The sequence below is a fragment of the Sphaeramia orbicularis genome, chromosome 3, assembly GCF_902148855.1.
Source record: "Sphaeramia orbicularis chromosome 3, fSphaOr1.1, whole genome shotgun sequence".
NCBI classification, from domain to species: domain Eukaryota; kingdom Metazoa; phylum Chordata; class Actinopteri; order Kurtiformes; family Apogonidae; genus Sphaeramia; species Sphaeramia orbicularis.
Window position 1 is genome coordinate 41981468 of NC_043959.1, and position 23632 is coordinate 42005099.

General features: G+C 37.8%; 1 protein-coding gene across 1 annotated transcript in view; it reads left to right on the forward strand.

Moving 5' to 3' along the window:
- esrrga (estrogen-related receptor gamma a) overlaps positions 1–23632 on the forward strand; it is a 151264-nt gene that overhangs the window by 6515 nt on the left and 121117 nt on the right. The window lies entirely within an intron of this gene.

Genomic DNA, 23632 nt, shown 5'->3' on the forward strand with positions numbered 1-23632 from the left:
CTTTTTGCTTATTACATGCAAAGAAATCCCTGTTATTACTGGATTAATGGGGCCACTAGATAGACAATAGGCAATATAATCTTAAAGAACAGTGATATCGCAGTGATTTGTCTGGATTTGTACTCAATCAGCATCCTCACTTATAACCAAGCTTAATACTTATCCCAGTAGTTTTTAAGTCTCGTCCTTGGCAGCATTGTGTTTCCTGGGCTCTGTATTAATTTAACTGAATTCATTTGTTGGACAGAAGATTAATGAATGTCTTTTTAATTGTTTAATTGTTGTTCTTCTAATCAAAAAAACTCAGGTACTATGTATATTAAGGTAAAAAAAAAAATGCCATTGTCTCTCTCACCAGCTACTTACCCTCCACTTTCCTCTGCTCTCATCTTTCTTCCATTCCCTCCCTCCCTCTCTCTTTCTGCCTCTTCCCTCTTTCACTTATAGGCTTTGCGCTGCAAGTCTATGAGATACTGAGCAGATCAATGCCTATAGATTGGCTCATTGGAAGCCATTAGTTATGGGTTTTTATAAAGCTAGTCATTATTGTGCTTAATCTTGCAGAAAATTAAATTTAGAGTTGTGTACAGTGTTTTGGTTAAAAGTTGTTGATTTTTTTCCCCCCTTTCACTCACTTACCAGCTGCTATTTTTCTCGCCTTTTTTGCACTTATTGCTGTGTGTGTGTGTGTGTGTGTGTGTGTGTGTGTGTGTGTGTGTGTGCGTGTGTACAGGCATACTCATGCAACTAAACCACAATGAAGAATGACAATGCAATGAAAACACACATACAAACACACTTACATATACACACGCTGAAATGCATTAGTGTCACCGTTAATAAACCATCATGTTTCCTGGTCGTGCCAAAAAACCCTTCAAGAAAACTGCCCATATGACAACACAGCTTGGCCACAGTACTGCACACGTACTGCAGTTTTTTTTCTCAGTGTTGGCAAATTTCTCTGTTGTCAGAGCCTTTGTATTCAATGGCTTTAATAACTTAAAAAGTGATGGTGGTGTCATTTTCCCCCTGCCAGTTTGCTTTTGTTTTTCAAAGAGCACTGGGCCTCAGCCTTGGTCCAGCTTTAATTTTCAGAATTGGGCCATTCACCATCATGAACTCTTGGCCACCACTCACCCTCTTCTCTCCACATGCTTTTTCACTCTTTTTTTCCTCTACCCCCACTCTTCCTTTTCCTCCTTGCGTCAACATTTTTAGTCATCTGCCAGTAGTAGATCACCAACAGGCCAAAACCCTAGAACAAAAAGACTCCACTTTTGCAATACAGCTATATCTGGGGCTATATACAGTACTTTCTTTATGTGTATTGCTCTGTCAAATAAAATAATGGAGTATGAAAAGGAAAAAATATTCTCTACTTCCTTTGTATCAGCTTCTGCCGTCACTCCCCAAACACTTTTCTCACTTTACTCCTCTTTCTTCTCTTATTTAATATCATTCATCATCCTTCATGGGTACTATCCCTATGTCCCTCTGTGCTTCCCTCTCTACTCCCCCTGTCCCACTTCTCCCACCCCTCTTTTTCATTGTCTTTAACCCCACTTCATCCTCCCCCACTATCCTCCTCATCTCTTACGCCTCTTATTCACTTTCTCCCTTTTCCTTTTCTTCTGCCCTCGACCTCCCTCCTGCCTTCCCTCTAGTCATTCCTATCCTCATCCCTTGGCCTTATGTCTCCTCGTCCTGAATCCCTCTTTGCCTCCACATCATCTCTAACTAAACAATAGATGCCTTGAGCTCTGAAAGATCGCTTCCCATCCCAACCCAACACCATCAACACAACCCACCCTCCTCCTCTCCCACCCCATGATGATATGCAGAGTAGGGAAGCAGCCTTCTTTTGTTTAGCTTAGCACAAATGAAAATTGCTAATCAATTTTTACCCCCTCTTATTTCATGGCATGTAGTTCCTGCCCCTCCCCTGCCAGCTGTCATTGTGTGGTTGTGGCGCAGGGCTGAAAGCTTCATTAGCAGGAGGACAGCATGTTTTGCCCCTCAGCGCTGTATTCATGGAATTACTAAAGATAGATAGGACATTACTTGGTGCTACTCATAGAATTAGTGCAAATAATCATCTTCTGTGTCAAAGATACAGAAACAGAATAGCACAGAATTGTATCATGCTTTTATTATTATTACTATACATGATAACGTCTTTGTCATCATAAAACTCATATGGAGTTTGGTGAGTTTACTTGTAATATAAAATACCCAGTAGCGTGACTTTCTACCATGTTTAGATGCTCTTTTTTTATTAATATATGGTTGAGAATGTCTAATCAGTATCACATAAGTGAGAGCGAAACCATGTCCTCATGTCAGATGTGTGTTAAAGTGAGAGGAACGTAAGTAATACATCAATCTTAGTTCAGACTTCACCCATTGTAACGTTTTCATTCCCTCTCTATTTCACGTGCTCCAAATAAATACATTATCTTATAAATTCAAATACATTATCTTAAATGCATAATTTTACTTTTTTTCTAAGCTTTTTTTTAAAATGAAAATTGTACTTGATATATATGTCTTTTTTGAACAAACAATTATGAGTCTCTTCTAGAGCTAGACTGGAGCAGATATTGTAAGAGTGCAAACAGTGTTTAATTTGTTGTCAATTTACACAAAAGAAAATGTTCAAAGTTCTTCTTGGGCTACTGGCATCTTACGAAAACCTTGCCAACAGGATTTATGTTAAACCATTTCCTATCCTGTATTTGCTTTAGAAAACAAGCTGGTTTTATTTCATGATCATGTGGCTGATTTACACCAGGTTTCGTGGAATGACAACATGTTACTATTTTTGCTGTAAAGCTCAAATATCTAAGCCAAAATGACACACGGACCATGTAATGCCACGTAATGGGCCTCCAGTGGAGATTGTTTTATTTATCCACAGGACAGTGATTGGCATCATTCACAGAGTTGCACAAAGGTGACCTGTTTTCCTAGAGGGATATATAAAATCCTGGTGGGAAGGTGGACCGAGTGGTGAAAAGAGCACAAATGAATGTTAGAGGCACACGTAAGAGGTAAATGAGCACACTTTGCCTCTTAGGAATGCCACCTCATCTCTATCAGAGTATATGAAAAGGCAGGTTGCTTCAGATCAAAGTCCATTTCTCCTCTGACAGGCAAATAACTAAACTTGTTAAAAAGATTTGTCAAGACAAGCCTTGAAAGTTAGAGTTGACATCTTCACACCATAACATAGATTTCCTAAACTGAGATTTCCAGTTTTTTGTACGTTTATTACAGTGAGACAGGAGACCTGAAATTGAATTTACACTCATGCCAAAGACAGTATTTTTTTTTTTATTAAAGTTGATTACTTTGAAGGACAATTAGTAATGCAAAATGAAAGCTATATATATCTCTCTATATCTCTATCTATCTATCTATCTATATATATATATATATATATATATATATATATATATATATATATATATATATATATATATATATATATATATATATATATATATATATATATATGAATGATTATTTTCCACAATTATGTATGAATATTCAATAATATGGTGCTGGGAAGACAATATTGATAACCCATCATAAAATAAATCAAAAGATCTAATGACAAAGTAGTTGGTCAGTGTTTGTAACATGTCATAGTTGAATAAAACAGTATATCACATGGTGTCTGTTCTGTTACAGTTTACAGTTTTGGTTCTCACAGACCTGGAGGAGTCTGCACACAATAATCAGGCTGTCGAGATGTCATGGTGAGGAAAATAATTGAGGAAAATGAGACAGTAGGGCCATCCATGTGTTAGTGTTCATCCAATTACATAACTATATGATAGCCAGGTATTTGGTATAAGCCTTTCCTGAGTAATGATAAGGAAGTGGTTTTTACGTCAATATTGTCATTACTGAGAATTAATTATTTTGAAGGAGTAGAATATAGAACATAGTTTCTTGGCAGGTTATGACCAGGCACTTCCAACAAAGCTGACGTTTGCCTTCTCAGCATGAGAGTAGTTTAGCATGATGCAGCTAATGCAGGCATCAAGTGCACAAGTCAGAGGTCAGAGGATGGCAGGAGTTAATGGGATGGAAGGCTAGAGAGAAAAAGAGACAAAGGTAAGACTGTCCACCTTTTATGTTCCACAGTTCTTCAAGCTTTAGAGAGATCACTTTCCTTAGAAGTTTATTTTTTCTTCAGAGGATGATCTCAAGATTAGTATTCAGCTGTCAGAACAGGGCAGTCAACTTTTGGAGGCCTTCTTTTCAGTCCTTAGTCTCTAAGTACCATCAGTCCACCCAATAAACTGTTTGTATTTTTGAAACTGATAATCACAGACTTTTCCATCCGTGGTGAGAACCAGATTCACTGTGAGAGAATATTTTCCCTAGCCAACTACCGAAAACCTTCCTTTAAGTAATGTTTATTTTTCTCTTTCTTTCCAATACATCTGTGTGATTTTTATATAACACACTGTTGTCTTGACAGTCTGTCTCCCCCCTGTTCCCACCTCCATCTCATTCTTAACCTTTGGTGTTGGTGTCATAATTTTCCTGTCTCATGCTCTCTTCTTGTTGACCATAGTTTTCCATTCCCTTCTATTTATAGCCTAAGGATATGTTTTGTCGCCTCTCTCCAGGGTATCCAGTTGCCTCTTGGTTACTATTAATAACGCTAGCAAGCAGAAATATATTGATACCTTCAATCCAGTGATAAGCAGGCATGACTGCCTTAATTCAATCAGACTCCTTTATAAATGTCCTGTGGTCATAGAGAGCAAATTGGTTGTTGAATGTGTGCTTGTACATCTTGTGTGTGTGTGTGTGTGTGTGTGTGTGTGTGTGTACACGGACATGTGTGCAGTGGTAATCCAAGTCAGTGAGGATCACTTTTGGCTTCTCCTCTTCTGTCAGTATCATGTACCAGCCTTAGTGTTTTCATTGAAACTGTATCACACCCACCAATCATGTGCAGTTTTTATAAATCCCTTGGTCAGTTATAGACCTACCAAAGAACATAATTAGGGACTATGTGGTTTAAGTTATTGAGGTCAACATGTCTGAATGACATTTGGTCATGTTCTTGTACATATATATAGCCATCCTTCAGTTAATTACAGTTAATGATGACAGAGGTTGTGAGCTTTTGATGGATGCATGTCTCTTTGACTGATTGTAATTTTAATATCATTTTCCTTATAATTACATAATGTTTGGCACAAATACTTCATGTAAGCTGTCTCAGGTGTAACTCTAGAAACAACCACAGAGGAGACAGCATGATGTTACTAACAAGGACCAGGCCTTTTTCCATTCAGCTTTACACACCTACAGCTGTTTCCATAACCATGAGAGGAGAAGACTTACTACTTCAAGGCCTGAGCAATTAATCCATACTTTTATCCATATTTTCACAATCAGAGGCTGCCATTACTTTGTGGCTGCAATGCACTATGTTTAAATCCTGTACATGGGTTGTGTTGGAGAGGCAGCCAGCAGCACTAAAGTTACCTGTTGTTATTTTTATTGTCTCACAATGGAGAAAATATCAATATAGTGGCACACTGTTCTGTCCTTGGTTGTAGTTTCCAGTTGAAAAGCAATAAGAGGAGTGGTATAAGTTTTCACAGCTTTCCTAGAACTAGGAAGAGGAGAAAGGATTGAAAAAATGTTTGTGGAGGAAAAACAACCCACGGGTGTGTTTTCGCAACTTGTCTCTTGATGTATTTGATGGATTTATTCAACCAGAGTTGGTGACATGGCTTGTAAATGAAAACTAAAACCAAATGCTGTGCCCACAGTTTTCTTCACCAAGAAGCATATAAATGCCCCAGGTAGTGAATGAAATTTGCACTAAGAATCGTCAAAAACAGGAAATTCTGGATTCCCTAGTGCTAACATATAAACAAACCACCTCTAAAGGTGAGCCACGGGTCATGACTTTGGTCATGAATGAACCAGACAATCCATTAAACTGTTGGCTTTGTAGAGTAGAAACAGAGTAACACGTGATACACTTATTAATACATTAATAACATATACTGACATAAAGCCATTAATTTTACATCAGGTACTCTTCTTTAGGGTCACTACGGCTCTGGGGATTAAACTTTTCCTATAGCAAGCCCTTCTGTTTTAGTCACTTCAGCAATCTGTGAGTGTGCAGTGTTCGCTACCTAAAGAAACAGGTCAGACAGTGGCCAGTGGACATGCACTGTCCAGCAACTACAGGCCATGTTCACACAGAAACAAGCTAGTAAAGGAGGACAGCCAGTCCCAAGATCTGGTCCTCTCAGATGATGAACTTAGTGAGGAGAGGCAGTCACAGCACAATCTGAAATGGATTACAATGTAAGTTCAGTGAGTTCTCACAAAGCACTCAAGCTTCGAGGGACACCTACAAAAAGGACAGGCTTTCTGTAGTTTTGGAGGAAGAGTCACTTCAGCATTTTTATAGTGAGGCTCCTGAACTGTCAGAGAAGATATGAGGGAGGTGCACAATCAAAGCTGATCATTGACACTAGTGCTCGTGTATACTAACAGCTGTAGTTACTGACAGCAGACTCGGCCTAATGAGTAGGACCAAAGGGGGTGGAGACCTGCTTTTGGCACTTACACAACACTGATGACAAAGTTTGTATTTTTGCTATCGGAAAAACATGGTCCAAAGAGCAGAGTGCAGTGTCAACTTGGGGAAGCAAAATTAAAATTACGAGAAGCAGACATTGTTCTCTGTGGAGACGATCACTGAAACAAATACCACAGGTTATCTTTTTAGATGAACAGGATGAAAAGGTATAAGCTGTACCCAAGTTTCAGGCTCTCAGCAAAAAATATACAAGAAAATAAGATAAAAGATAGTGAATTACTGTTGATACGTGTTGAAAAAGAAAAAAAAAAACACAGCCAAAAAGAGTGACAGTACCAGCCACAGTATCTAAGGGTGTGTCGGGGGGGTGTAAAGGTGCTGACAGAGGATCACAAATGATTAGAGATGGAGTGCACAATCCTGTGATGTTGATGCCAGTGTCTTGAAAGAGAAGTATGTATCAGTAATAAACCATGTTACCAACCAACATGACTGGCCAGAGGACAGATTTTATGAGCATCATGGCAAGCGTCAGACAAGTGAGCTTTGGTTAAGACCAGGATCTGAAGCCCACAAAGCAATCATGAAGACTATGAGAAACAAGAGTCTTTTAATAGACCTGCATCGACTGACAAAAGGCATCTACACACATCACATGAGGTGCATTCATGTTAAAACTCTTTGCTAAGTGCTTGTAATCCTCTATGTTGTCCAGATACTGTACAGAAAAACTGAGGGGGTCATTCACATCAGCAATCAAAACATACTGTTGGGGGTCAGAGTTAATGTTTCTTACTCACTGAGCAACTGTTAATATGTAAGCATTTCATGACTATGGCACATAATAACAACTGAGCCAAATTCAGCATTGTAGAGTTTTGTAGAGACAGGCCATTCTCAGTTGCATCTTACCATTCACACTCAGCATCTCTCTTGCAGTGTATGACTGTGCATGTGTTGTGTGTGTGTGTGTTTATGTACAAGCTGGTAGGCAGCAGCAAGTCTGTGATGATTATTTGAGCGTGTGTGTGTGTGTGTGTGTGTGTGTGTGAGCATGTGCAGTAAGCTCTAAGCCCAGTGGAAAAGCAGGAAGAGTTGCTAATCCACGCGGCTGGCCGAGCAGAAAGGCCATTCATATTTATAGCTGACTGAATCACATTCTGTCATACAGATGTCCACTACTGAGGCCAGGAACAAGAATAACTCCAGAACAAGACAGAAATACGAGTCTAAAAGAAAGGCCACAGACCAGAGACATATTTATAGCCTGTAGGGTCACCCTCGATACACATGACACCATGACTGAATAGAAGGAAAAAACAATTAGCGCCACATATCTTTTTAAATTGGTTAAATCCAGCATTATCAGCTGCAGAGTCAGGAAATGATCAAATTTCTGGAGAATAGAGTAAGAACTTTAGACACACGTACAACATGAAAGCATTAATAAAGGGCATCAAGTGCAAACACCTCCCATTGAATGGATTTACTGAACAGTCCATAATATCCCAAATAAATTGTAGCCTTATGTCACATTGGACTAATTTGTAACAATAGGACTTAATTTACTTTCCTCCAAAAGTCACACACAGGTAGATGCTCTCCAGATGAATGTGTAAGCTGTGTTTATTGACATGTTGCCATTGTCAGTTGCTACCTAGAAAAAGTAGAGAGATATTTTTACCCATCTGTATCAGAGTCATCCAGAGGTAAGACAGGAATAACTAGAGCTGGATAGCAGTAGGAGTCTAAAACAAACTGAGGCTGTAAATGTTATTTATAGTTTTCAGGATCATGTTCTGTCATACACATGTTAATGCCAAACATTCAGAAACCCTGAAAGACAGAGAAAACCAGATTAGAGAGGGTCTATTAATTTACAAATTAAAATAAAGATAATTAGTCTGGTGAGCTTGAGAGCCTGGCCAAAAATTAGTTTGCTTATTAAGTTCAGCGTGTGTGTACATGCAATGCTTACTCTCTACTCTCCTGCCATGACATTAGTCAGATGAGGTATTTTTGGAGAACAGACTGTTCTCTCTCAGTGGTACTCCAGTCAGCGTGCCATTTTCATGAATCATATCACTGACCGAGATACACAGTTTCTCCACAATTGCCTCTGCACATATTTGCTGCTCCAACATACACAAAAAGTAAGAAGTAGAGGACATAGTGGTGCACATAAGCATACATATCAGAGAGTTTACACATAGATGTAAAGACATAGTTTTAGACAAGCACGTCATTGTAAAGTCTTTCTTTATGAATAATTGCAGTCAACTTGAATTCATGTCAGGATTTCAGTGTTTAATGTTTTTACAGTGGATAAAGCTTGAAAACAGCGATGCACCCCCCTTTTTGTTCCTCAAAATGCTCATAGTTTGACTAAAATATGCTAAATTATGCCTAAATGGCCTACTACAGCTGCACAGTGTATTCATCAATGTTTGGCTGAAAAGCAAATTGTTATTCTACTTAAATTGTTTCAGATATGAAAAAAAGAAAGAGGAAAGAAAGAAAAAAACTATATAGTGTCATCTCTGAATACTGTACTACAGGCTACACTGGGTGGAAAATTAATTATTGAGCAAGACAAGTTCCATAATTTGGTAATAATACAGATACATAAAAGCGCGTCATGATGTCTCATTTGAAGAAACTTATGCAGTCCACATCTTGCAGTACATGTGTACAATATATTCCTATTTGTGTAACCGTGGACACACATATCACTGAATTTGAATAATATTGTTTGTCTTGGTGTGCTTGTTTTTGTGGATCTGTGTGTGCATTAGATCTATAGCAGCGGGTTCTATTTTCAAAGTTTTCTTTAATTAAGTGGAAGAAACCACTGTCAGCATCAAAACTGACAGAAGAGGGGCCAGGGGAATACTTCACACATGTATGAACACTGCAACCATAGTTTCCTAGAGAAAGCTTCAGCAATAAAAATGTCAAATTTTCATTTTGTTAAATATTTGCCGGATGTGATTTACAGTATCGTTAATAATAGATATGTTGATGTGTTTTTAGATAAAGCATCAGGCTAAGTGATTAAACAGGACTTGATATATAATACCCCTGAGGAGCTATAAAGACAGATATTTCTCCTTTGTAGTACATTAACATGTTAACATGTTGAAGTTAATTCATGTTATTGTTTTTAATGCAACTACATGACACTGCATATTTATCGCATTGTATTTGACAAATGTGATTTACATTAATAAACAGCACTAAGTCGAACAGTTCAAGAGGATAACTGCTAACAATACTCCAGAGATGGATTCTTACATTGGATCAGTTTGTATTTATCTGTCAGCTGCGTTGACAGGGCCTCTAGAGACAGGAAAATACACATCCACACATAAACAATTCAGCTTTCATACATGAAAAGCACACTAACGCATAAAGAACGCAGATAAATGCAGACACAGAGCATGCACGGGAAAACATACTCACTGTTTAGACAAGGCCCATACACTGACACTGCAGTCACAGTGTAGATATGAAGTCATTTCATGTGTACTGTATGTTTGTGTATGTGTGCTTCCCCCTCCTCTTTCCCTTGAGTACTCTCACCTCCTCAACCTCTCTCAACCTTTCCACCTCTGCACATTCCCCCCCTGACTGAAACTAGGTCTCCCTATTCTTTCTTTCCCTGTTGTTTTCTCCCATTACTCTGTCTCTTGTTCTTGTTCCCTCCACTTCTTTTTTTGTTATATAGATATTCCTCCTCTCCCTCTGTATTGAGGTAACCCCCTCACAACACCCCCAGTGACCCTGTCCATGACCGCTGACCTCAGGGGTAAATGCAAGGTCCCATCTCACCAGGAAATAAAGACATTAGCTTCCTCCCGCTGTCTGACCCCTTTCACCTCCCTAGTCTTTCTGTACCCCTTCCTCCATATCGGTCTCCCTAAATCCCCTCTGTACCATCTCCTGATCTGTTTTCTTTTTGTCTACTTTTCAGCCACCTTTTTCAAACATCAATTTCTCAATTCATCTTCTCTATTCTCCTTTTGTTTAGGCCATTATAATCTCCTACAGTATATACTTTTTTTTTTTTTCCTTTTGTCTGTCTGAACCTCCTGTTTGGTCATTGATGATGCGATTGGCTAGTAGTTTTAACATATTTAACCCATAAGGACCCAGTGTTACTTTTCTGGCACTTTCCAAATTAATTTTTCTCTATATTTAACCTTCCTTAAGCGATTTAGCACCATTTATTGTAAAATTATGTTCTGTATTTTGTGTTTTTTCAGTGCAAATCAGGTATTTTCCCCATTTTAATTCACTGATCATGTAGATGTTGATAAAAGCTCAGATTAAAGTTGTGAGGTATTATATCAGAAACAGTAAAAACTGAAGAAAAAGTGACTTTTTCAGTACAAAAATATAATTAACTGAACATAAACCCAGCGTGTTCATCCACTGTCATTGATCCAACTCCATGGGTTTTACTCGTGAATTAATGTAGCCTCTTAACGTCCAAATGGGTCATATCTGATGACCATGAAAAGATGACAAACTGCATTTTACACCAATTATTTACATGCATTGATAGTATTAGTGGATCCACATGTATTAAACAGTTTAGATCAGTAGATGGTTTAGGTTATAGGTGGATGTTTGGGTCTTTATGGGTTAACTTATATTAACTTGTTTATTTCTTTAAAAAAAAAAAAATTGGGTGATAGTTTCATTTTCCTTAAACTTTTCAGTCGTACCCACGTCAAAAACATGTGATATATATGGTAAATTAATAAACATTTATTTCTGACCAACTGTGAAGTATTATTTTACTTTGATGACTTTTCTTTTCCAAATGGACAATGATGTGTGTTATCTGCTTCATCTACACATGGTGCTGGCTTTATTGTCAGTTGATGAGGCCAAATCTGGCACATTTACCATCATTTAATTGATTTCACTGTTTGTTCATTAATTTGGAAAGCCAAAAACACAATTCCAAATCTCAGCAACAAACTGTATAAATCTGAATGTTAAGCAAAGTATTTGGTTGCTCTAAACTTGTTGTGATGATCTGAGACTTTTAAGATGCAAAAACTATCAGCAAACACCAACAAAACACACTGCTTAGCCTTCACAGTTACTTGCAGGAAGATGCACCTCTCTGATCAACACACACCTGAACTACACACGTAAACCCAGTAACAAAGTATAGAACCTTATCTGAATAAGTAAATATCCAGTTAAAATATAAAAGAATGCATAAAATATGATATTACTGGGTATTGCCTATTTGCAATTAATTAATTAACGTAACTATCACAATTAGGAGATAGTATCACATTTATTAATGATTGTATTTGTAGTAAATATTTGTGCATACAAATATTATAGTTTATACTAAAAATGGTTGATTTTGTAAATCTGATTGTGTGTGAGGTGACTAAAAAAAGTGTATGTGAATGGTTTGTATGATGTTTTGTTTTATTGTGTGTGTGTGTGTGTGTGTGTGTATATATATATATATAAAGTGTGTTAACAAAGCACAGGAAGTGGAATTAATTTAATTATTAGTTTGTAAATAGGGGGTGGGAGTCTATAAGTTATACTTCTTCTCACTCCCACTCCCACTCTGATGATTTTATGTGCTGGAAATAAAACTAAACTAACTACACTGTCTTTGTACATGTAGCTGAAAGTCACTGGTAACATTTTCTAGGATACTGAGTAAATGAAAATAAATGGCATAAAAGTTATAAAGTATGAGAGACTAAGCTCAAACCAGAGTCTTGGCCTTCAATCTTCTTTAGGTAATGTCTTGGATTTGATGTTTGAGAGCTGAAAATGCCAAAAATCTAATATGATATCTAGAATGCTTTCATCAGAATCATCAATACAACAAAAAACAATTATTGAAAAATTTACAATACACCAATGATCACTTTTTTGTGTCTCTGTAAATGTTTTACTGAACATGTAGGTCAAAATGATCTACAGCATAACCTTTGTATTTTCATGACATACTACTCGTCATCTCAATGTTCTTATATCTGGAAAAGTCCAAATATTTCAGGGAGAAAAGAAGTGTTCAACCCTTAATTCAAAAAGGTCAAATCGAAATAGGTCAAACTGACTTACAGCATAGTGCAAAAGAAGCTAAACATGCTCAACATTCCTGTGAAACACTTTGAAAAGACAACAGTTTATACCATTTTGTGAGGTGGATTGTCTTTACTAGGCTGCTCTTGTGTGCATTTGTGTGCAGTATATATTTGTTCCTCTTTGTGTATGAGTTACCACAGCTTTGCGGTGCCATGCGTGTCTGCATCATTACTGTGTTGGTTTTTCATCCACGGTATGAAAAAGAAGTGTTCCCATGAGATCCTCTTTCTCGTTCCCTCTCTCTCTCTTATTCCTAAGAAAAAGAGAGAGGGAGAAAACATTTGTCTGGTGCAGTTGTTCACAGCAGTAGCACAAGTCAAGCATGTCACCTACGTGTAGCACTCTTCTTTATGCATATTCATAACTTTTTCCCATCTCAGGATATAGAACACAAACACTGACAGAGAATGTAGCTCATCTGTTTTCTCAAATCTACTCTACCTCTCTAGTCTAAATCCCTCTAACTTCCCCTAAGACAGTGTTTGAACTTTACAGAAAGTAGGAAAAATTCACATTGCTAATATGGGAAAAAGAAAATATAATCGGAAGTGAATTAAAAGAGGCAAAAATTGTGACTACAAAACTGTAGCTTTTTCTACAACCAGTTGTAGACAATGTCTGAAGTGTCACAACTTCATCTGGATCTTTCTATGCACTTTCATAATAAAGTTATGGATAAGACCTGAGGCAACACCAGTTTTTCACCCAGCTCACACATATAATCTCAATTCCAAAAAAGGTGGCACACTGTGTAAAATATAAATAAAAACAGAATGAAATGACTTTCAAATCCCCTAAATCCATGTTGTATTCACATTAGAAAACATGTCAAGTGTTTGAAGTGAGAAAATGAACCACTTTAAGAAAAGAAATGAGGTAATTTTGTCTCTAAAACGTTGGAAAAGGATGAGGTTTACCACTGTATACCTTCCTTTCTTCTTTTTTTCAGTCCAGAAAACTCCAGGAACTCAGGAGACCAGCTGCTGGAGAATATGTTGTTCCATATTTTTATGCAGCTAATATGATATTTTTCTTTTATCAACTACACTGTTGCCCATAAAATTGGAATAATTTTGTTTTCAGACACATTCCTATTTATATACATCAGTAAATCACCTTTGACCTGGTGCAATGATCTGATACTCTTTATTTGTCAATAATAAATAACATCGTTGCAATCATTTCATGAGAAGAGGTAAAAACTAATGTTCAACTTCATGGACACCAGTGAATAAAACTATGGAAATCAAAATATGGATTTATTTATGCTATCCATGGAACTGCAGTACATTGTGTTTCTTTCCTGGGCAATGTAAATCTAAAATGTAGAATTAAAGGCTAAAAACATCATCTTTGGAGACCTGCTTATTACTTTAATACACCACCTGCACTCTGTTTAACCCATTGTGTCAAATGAAGCATAACCAATGGTAGTCTGCCCTCATGTTTGTTGATGGCTGTCATCCAGGAGGAACAGTGGGGTTGTCCATGAAACGATGGGGTTTAGTGGTTTAATCCTCAGCTCCTCCTGTTAATATGAGGTACATTAGTGTCTCATTTGAACTCTTAAACTCTGCCTAAGTGCCCGTGAGCAAGACATTGAAGTTCCATTGCTGGTGTATGTGAATGGGTGAATGAGTGGTATGTTATAAATTTACTTTAGGTAAGTAAGCAGTAAGAAGAATGCAGTATGTAGTCAATTTGCTATTGTCACTGCAGCAACAAACAGTAAATGTAATTCAAAGAGGCTACAGTCTGCGCAAACTCAGTCGGTAAGAGGAAATCATTTGTTAAGTAAAATCACCTGGGGGACAAAAAATCTAAATCATCAACATGGAAGTATCCGAATAGGAACTATAACCAATCCACACTCTGTTTCCGTAATTTACATAAAACAACAAACCGCTTACCTGGGGGAAAAAAAAAAATGTATGTAATAATCTAGGCCTCTGAACTGGCACGCGCACTGTCCGTGAGTTTGCTGTGAACTGTGTCCGGGTTTTGGAACGGTCGAACCGAGGCCAGTCAGGTGAAGTTTTCTCGTTCTTAAAAACATTTAGCTAATTTAACTACACTTATGTAAGGTGAATGACTGCGCAGGACTAGAAAGTGACACTGTGCCTGTGTTAAACCACGCACGTCGAGTTTGCTAACTGTTTATGCTAATGATAGCGACAAGTAGTGCATTTAGAAATGACTGTTGCTAACAGTAATGAACGGCGACTTTCAGGGATATTTTGGATAGTAAACTACTTAGAATAACCTTTCACTCAGTCTGGAGGAGGAGGAGGAAGAGAACTGGACGTGTCCCCAACTTAACCACAGCAACAAATCCTGTAGGAAGTGACTGCTCTAAAGAATGACAGTGGTTTTCCTTCCATACATAAGGCTGGTAAGTCAGATACAAACATTATGAAGTCAGCTGTTCATGTTTACAACATTAATGCACATTTGAATTTTCCCTGTTAGCATTTGTTTTTATCTGTTTTACATCCCTCACCTGCGTTTTATTTCTTAAAATAATTTGCTTCAGAGATAAAAATGTACTACATACTTTGATAAGATGACTAGGAAAAGAGTTGAACAAAAAGTTCTGGATAATATTCTCAAGATAGGCTAGATGATATAGTGTTATTACATCTATACATAGGGTTATATACATTTATATAACATTTCTAAATCTTACACTAGAATTAATGTGAAAAGTCTGTGTAAACAGCTTTTGTGAAGTACCACTGGTGGCTCAGACACAAGTATCCCATCTGGTAATATTTATTCTCTCATTATTTCATAGAATTTTGGCACAGTATTGTTCCTTAATACAGCCACTGAGCACTTTTCACTCATGTTTTCTTTTTTTAGTCACCCATTTTCAGTGAAGTTTCATCACTTTTGGGCCTGGCCTACCAAGCAAGTGAGAAAGCACTGTGCAGAAATACTAGGCAAATAATTCCATATCTGTTATTAAAAATTAATTTAGCAGCAGCCATCAAATTGTAGGTCTAAGCAAGTACTTTAACATGCAATTAAGGAATAATAACCAAATATTTAATAAAAACATGAATTTATCATCAGTGACAAAGTAACGGAGTGAGGAAAAATATGCAGCAGTTATTCAAGGTTTGGAAAAAATGCCAAAAAGTGCTGTTCCTCAAGGAAAGTACAAATATTTAGCATACCACACTTTGGTATGAGGATCCAAAAAAGGAACAGAGTGAGGTGTTTGTTCAGTGTGATGCACCATAATAATAATGGAAGGTTTTGTTAAGATACTGATAAAATTATCAGTCTTTGGCAACATATGTTTCATTGCTATATTTAATACACAACTTTCTGCTGTTTTTTTAAATAATGAATAACATTCAAATTCATTATATTATTTGATTATTATGAAATATAAGATTAGACACAGGCATATATTTTGAACACATTTATTTGCACATTGCTATTTATATTCTGAATTTATACTGTATACATTCATTTACAACCTTTACTGTTCCTAATTTACACTGTGTTCTCATATATTTTCTTATATATTCAGTTGAAATTAAGGTACAAATTAAATAAACACAATTTTAGAAACTAGAGGTATGTCTTTCATGCTGAGTAATCTAAAATATTGTTTTAGATTAAAAAAAAAAAAAAAAAAAAAGATCCTGATGTCACTTTCGCTTGGTCAGGCGCTTTTACAAGTAATCAAAGCTGGTATAATTGCTCACGGTCCTCGTAGATGCTCAGCACCATGGACAGGGCCTGTTGCGGCTCCATATGGGACTAAAGTCTCCTGTGTAGACATTGAATTTTTTTTTTTAATCTTAATGTATATAATAAGTATAATAGTCCTTAAAGGAAACAGTATTTTTTTTAATCCAGTATTGTTGCTAAAAGTGTACCATAAGTCATGCATTGCACTGACAAGTTTGGTTTGTATGTCTCTGTTTTCACCCTCGTTCACTCAGTTTGTTCGGGTTCTAAATGATACTTCACTGTTCATGCCCTTTGCTGTGCAATTTTTGTAAAATAATGCAAAGGGCATATGTGAAACCTAACCTGGAATGTACACAAAATACGTACAAATACACACAACCCTCTGCATGTGCTGTAGTGTACTGTGTGTAAGTGACAAAAGAGAAGCAGAGAGAAGAGAGAGGGTAAAGTGAGGTCAGAGTTTTTCTAGCTGTGTGTTTGATTTGGTTTGGTTTATGACAGATGGGCCTACTGTGACCCACAGGCAAACACAATGTTGCCCCACAACTCCCCCAGCCCCACTTTACATACACAGCAAATCACACACCCTCATGGTACACACAATTCCTGAAGATTTTGTGTTTTATTTGATCCTCAATATACTACCATAAGGTCTAGGTCAAGGATGCATTATGTAAATTTAACTTTAATTTGATACAGACCTGTTGCATTCTGACATTACAGTAGTATTGGTTATTACCAGTATGTTGTTCTTTAATATTGTATTGGTTGTTTTATGTATATGTAGGTGTGTTATGAGAATTTGGCACTGGTGAAGTTTGACTGTTTTGTTCTGCTCTGTCCTCTCTCATTTGTTAAAATACGAACCCCTCCTAATATTGGACACTAAGAACACATTTTGTTACTGCACTTACTGCAGGGTTAGCGCTGGGGTTGTTACCAGTTTAACACAGTCAAACTAAAGGTCTTTACTCCAGAGACATGGAAGATAACTGAGTGGGTGTCACAGTGAGGCAATTTGTGTGGACTGCTTATGGGCCTGAGGGGGACAACACACTTCACACAGTTACTACGACAATTAACACTTCAGGTCAACCCAGGTCAACTGGAGGAGTGGGAGGAGAAACACAGGGGGACGAGAGAGAGGAAAGTGGATTTCACAGGAGGAAATAAGGCAAGCATGAGTTAAGGAAAGGAAGGATCAAAAAGATTGATGAAGTTTACTGGGAATGTGGGACAAGGAAAGAGGACAAGATAAACGGTACCGAGATGGAAGACTCTGAGTAGAGGGGGAGATGAGGAGAAATTAGTGGCTATGTTTAAAAGCTCGTGGTCAAAAACTCTTACATACCATTTATATGACACTTGATAGCCTTTAACTTCTTTACACAATCTCTGACACCCTTTCAAAGCTGTTAATAGTTGTCGAAACAGTTATCCAATATTATACAGAAGAATATGTTAAAGATGGGATGGAAACTGTGCAAGAAAAATTAAGTTATGTTTTTTATGTTGATCAGTATATTTGGATTTATTTTACAGAAAGCAAATCTTTTCTGCAGTTGTGTTTTTGCTGATGTTGGTCAAATTAAACTACAATCTTACCACTTCTCCTAGTTGCTTTAAAGCACACTGTGGCAGTTTTATCTCGTAGATCACAGAAGTAGCACCAGGTTCTTGCCACTGAGGATTTAAAGAAAGAAACCACATTTTAGGTTAATTTTACCAGCTTTCATTTTTTATTCTCACTGTGGACATTTCATAGACAAAAAGATCTTACCTCTCTTTTTTGCAATCTCCTTTTTGCTCTTTCTCACTCATAGGCTTCGCAATCTCTGTCTTGCTGTCTTTCTCTGTATGTGCTTGTCTTCTCTCCTCTTTCATCTGCACTGCCCTGTCTGCCCTCAGCAGCGAACCTCTGCTTATTAGAGAAAAAGAAAGAAACAGAGACTGATGGAGAGCGAAGGCAAAAAGATAGAAAGAGGGAGGATGGAAAGAAATAGAAAGCAAATTTTGCTTGTCAGGATTTGTGTGTGTGGTTGTGTATGTGGGAGTGTGTATGTGAGAGAGAGAGAGAACGAGAGATAGAGAGAGAGATTTTTGCTTATCAGACAGGAAGTGGATCTCTTACAATAGCATTCTGACGTTTCCTCTTCTCTAATGTGGAAAACTGTTAAGATTCCTATTCCAGATACCATACACACTCAAATGCGCACACGAAACCACACATACACACGCACACGTCACAGCGGTGCAGATAAGATGCAGCTGCTGTGTTGGAGACAGAACCACTGAGTCAGCCATATGTATTCACAGACTTAAGACAATCACTAATTCACAGTAGCATAAACGCACACATTTACGGACACACAAACATACACAATCACACTTGAGGCGTACATACATCACATACAGTTTTATATTTGGTATTCAGCTGAGGCTCTCAGTACAGTGAGACACACATAAAACAAAGAGACTGAAGGAATAAACAGACAAGGAGAGAAAAAAGATGTTTTGTTGGAGTGAATGTTAATGCTAAAGAAGGAAAGTGTAAATTAAGAGAAGCACTGATGGTAGAAGAACCCATAATGAGTGACGTAAGTCTGAGTTATTAGCTCTGTCCATCTATTTGCTGTATAGAAAACTTAACTGTCCACTTTGCCAACTTATCTTCTTGAAGATATGTTAGTATAGAGAGTTAGCACTCAAAGGCAAAACATATTCTCACATTGTCAGACCTATGTCTACACTTGTTTAGCACTGTTTCTGGGTTCGTGCTGTTGATAGGTCTGGCACCACCCACTGTAATTCTGAAATTGTGGTGAAACTTGTCTGGATTGTTTGGTTAGTTCTTGGACAGTGCTGATAGGATGCTGCAGCAGTAGAGAAGTTGTTTTGTTGGATGAGGGAGAGCATCCTGTTATCAAAATGACGAAATCCCTACAAAGTAAAACAGCACACAAAAATACTTTGTGTCTGTGTCAAAACTTGGCATTTTTTGGGTGTAGTTGCAGGAGGTTGTGTCACGTTGTGAGGGGAGGACTTTCAAAGCGATGATGAATCGCAATAGGAAATAGAACGACTGCCCTGCTGCTGCATAATGGAAATTTACTCCCATTGAGTCAGATTAGGTAAAACATAAAACTGACCCTGACATAGTTTTTATCTATCAAATCTGACCTGCTGTAAGGAATGTAGTAACCAGTGATGACCATTTGTTTTTATCGAAAAAAATTTCTGTACCACTGAACACTGCGTTTAATTCGTCTTTAGTATTTTGCAAACTAAAATACTGTAGAGAAATAATGATTGACTTGTATCTAGTTAATCTGACTTTTGGTAAGTAAGGCTTGCAATCTGTCATACAGGAAATGTGTGAAGTCATGTGTAAACCCTACATTTTATGAAAAATCTGTCATATTAGAGCCCGACCAATATGGGATTTTTGGGGCTGATGCCGATATGATATTGGGGGCTGAAAAAACGGCGATATCTGATATATTGGCCAATAATTGATATATCAGCCGATATATGAAATAAGAACATTGATATACACAAGATGTAATAGTCTTATATTAGATAATGGTGGACATGTGAATTAACAGTAGCATCTTTGTTTATCTCACAAAGGTAATTTACACAAGTTTAAAATGCTCTTATATTAGACTAGTATGTGACCTGTGGGGAGCCACTGGTTGTAGATGTGGTAGTTTTTATGCCGAGGGGAGCAGTTTTAGTGTCATAAAAATTATTTGGTAGATAATTCTTAAAAATGTAACCGACAATTAATGTACATTATTAATACCCGGGTGCACCTGCAGAATGAAATTGTGAGGTACACAATTTGTCGGTTGTACATTAACCGACAATTAATGTACATTATTAATACCCAGGTGCATCTGCAGAATGAAATTGTGAGGTACACAGGAAGCGCATGGACAGAAGTGGGGGGGTGAATAGTTTGTCAGAGCATGACTGTCGGAGCAGAAGTCAAAGGGAAACTGTCACACTTTACTATTCCTCTAACTCTCTGGGCAGCACAGACACACAGGAGCAAGCGACAGAATCTCCAGCAAAAAAGTTAATACATTGGTTATATATTGACCAATGTTGATCAATCAGTGATATGCTAAAATCCCCCCCCCCCCCAAAAGTGTGTGTATGTATATATAAAAAAAATATATATATAAATATATATATATATATATATATATATATATATATATATATATATATATATATATATATTTTTTTTTTTTTTTTTTTTTTACAGTGAGTAAATTTATAAGTGTCTCTTTTTTCACTCCTGCTGTGAAAATCTCACTAACTCAAAACGGCACGGCATTCATGAATTAATTTTTCAGTCTTCAAGTCTAAAGGAAATGATAAAGAACTGACAGGGAGCTTCACATCTGCTGCACATATTGTAATGTAACAGAAAGACATGATGCAATCTAAAGTTGTGTCACAGAAGTAGAGGAAAGGTGATGCAGAAGAAGGTGACAGCCTGACAGTGGGACAGAGGGAAAATACAAGGAGAGTCTTACCCTGAATCATATTTTCCAGTAAACCAGGAAGGTAGTGTGTTTGTGTGTGTGAGCAAGGGACAGGTTGGTTAATACGTTGTAATGGACTTCTGTGACAGTTTACAATACATTTAACTCATTTAAAACTACCAGTTTTCCTATTGCTATTATTGAAGTTTCTGTTACCAGTGATTACTACTTTATTGCTTTATGATTGAATTCCCACAAAGTAGCAGAACAAAATTGTTTAATACCAACACTATATGATAAGGTGTTATGTATTTGTATATTGTGTTTTAATAAGCATTACCAGCAACACAAATCATGCATATTTTAGGAAGGAAATGACAAGGACAGATTCCTTGTTACATTTCTGTATTAAAGTTACTATCTTACTTTGAGAAAAGTTATGACAGCTATACACAATTTAACTTTTTAAAAGGCCAATATAAATAACAAAAATATCAAAGTGGCTCTTGCCACAGTACTGTAGGACTAACTTTCTCATTTTTCTATTACCACATTGCATTTAGCAGATGCTTTTATCTAAAGTGACTTATAAAAGAGAGAATCAAATCAAGCATCAATGCTAGTACAATAAGCAAACCATTATCAGGTGCAAAAAAAGAACTGGGTGAAATGCAGTTGTAGCAAACAGGAGGACAGAACAAAAAAAAGGGTTTTGTTTAAGGAGAGAAGTCAAGTCAACTTCATTTATAAAGCTCTTTAGAAACAACACAGTTGGCCAAAGTGCTGTACACAGGCATAAAAACTATTGAAACACTTGAAAGAATGAATAAGGACAATAAAAGTAATATATTAAGACAATAAAAGCCAACCCCTCACACTGAGTTAAAAGCCAAAGAGAAGAATATGTTTCAAGAGAGGATTAAAAAAATAGAAATTGAGTTGGCTTGCCTGATGTGCAATGGTAGTTCATTCCACAGTTTGAGGGCAGTGACTGAGAAGAAAAACAACAGTGTGATAGTTGGTTAATGGGTTAATAGTGGAGGTGGACCCAGAAGAGGTGAGTCTTCAAGAGCTTCTTGAAGCCAGAGAGGAGCGCCCCTGCGCTGGCAAGTTGTTCCACCAGCGTGGAACTACCTGTGCGAATTGCCTAGCTTGAGAAAGCCTTGTGCATAGGGAAGGTACTGCTAGACAGCATTCCTGGAAGGAGCACAGAGATCAGCCAGGTGTGTAACCCTGTATGATGGAGTTGAGGTAGGAGGGAGCAGACCCAGATATCGCTCTGTAGGACAGCAGAAGTGATTTGTATTTGATTCAAGCCCCAACAGGGAGCCAGTGGAGGCTGATGAGTAATGGAGTGATATGAGCCCTTTTGGGTTCATTGAATACCAGACACGCCACCGTGTTCTGGACCATCTGTAGAGGATTCGCGACACTGGCTTGCAGGCCAGCCAGGAGGGCATTGCAGTAGTCTAATCAAGAGATGACCATTGCTTGGACCAGGATTTTTGTAGCATAGTTGGGTTAGGTACGGCCTGACCACAGAACCAATCAGCACCCTCGATATATCATGTGTAGACTGGTAACCTGTCACCCTGCTGCTACAGTATTGTGGCAATAAGCATCACACATGCCATGTGCCTATCCTGTTACAGGAAAGGGCGAGAGTACCAGTTACCAGATCTTTTGTGGATTCTGAAAGTTTTGTGTCCATATACATATAATTTCAAGAAATATCTGCGTCCAGGTCGAAACGAGAAAACTGGGTTAAAACAGTGTAATACGTATGTCACACATATGTGGCACTGTACACAAACACAGCTGGAGCCGCAGGATACACTAAAATCAAAGACGAATGCAGTGAGCATGAGGTGATGATGCGCATGAGTTCCTTCTTCTTCAGTGCGCTGAGTACAAACATAAACACAAACAAGACAAAAGCAAAACAAGAAAAGTACTCGGAGAGCGCAGACCTCCGCCAAGGCAGAACAGTGGGCCCCCGTGGCCCCCCCCACCCCCGATCACCACCAAAATTTAATCATTTTTTCCTTGTGCCGGTATCAACATTTCCTGAAAATTTCATGAAAATCCGTCCATAACTTTTTGAGTTATCTTGCTAACAAACAAACAAACATGCAAACACACATGCACGCAAACACACAAAGCAAAGCGATCACAATACCTCCTGGCGGAGGTAACAAGAAGAAGAAGAAGATGGCAGGCTTTGTTGTAGTAGTGCTAATAAACTTAGCAGTGCCTGCAGCACAAACACGACTCCATAATCCACTGTTGTTGTTACCTCCACCAGGAAGTATTGTGATCGCTTTGCTTTGTGTGCGTGCGTGCATGTTTGTTTGATTGTTAGCAAGATAACTCAAAAAGTTATGGACGGATTTTCATGAAATTTTCAGGAAATGTTGATACTGGCACAAGGAAGAAATGATTACATTTTGGTGGTGATCGGGGGGGGGGGGGGGGGGGGCAGTTATCTTGCTAACAAACAAACAAACACGCACGCACGGAAGGCAGATCTGTCCTAGCGGAGGTCTGCGCTCTCCGAGTCCATGCAGTTATTGTTCCCAAAAAGTGGTGTTTTGCCTATCCATACGGCAATGCGAGGGCGGTGTTGTGAGATTTTTCCGCTCTGGGACCCATTATCCAAAAATACCATTTCAGGGCACCGACAACGCCGGTGTCATGT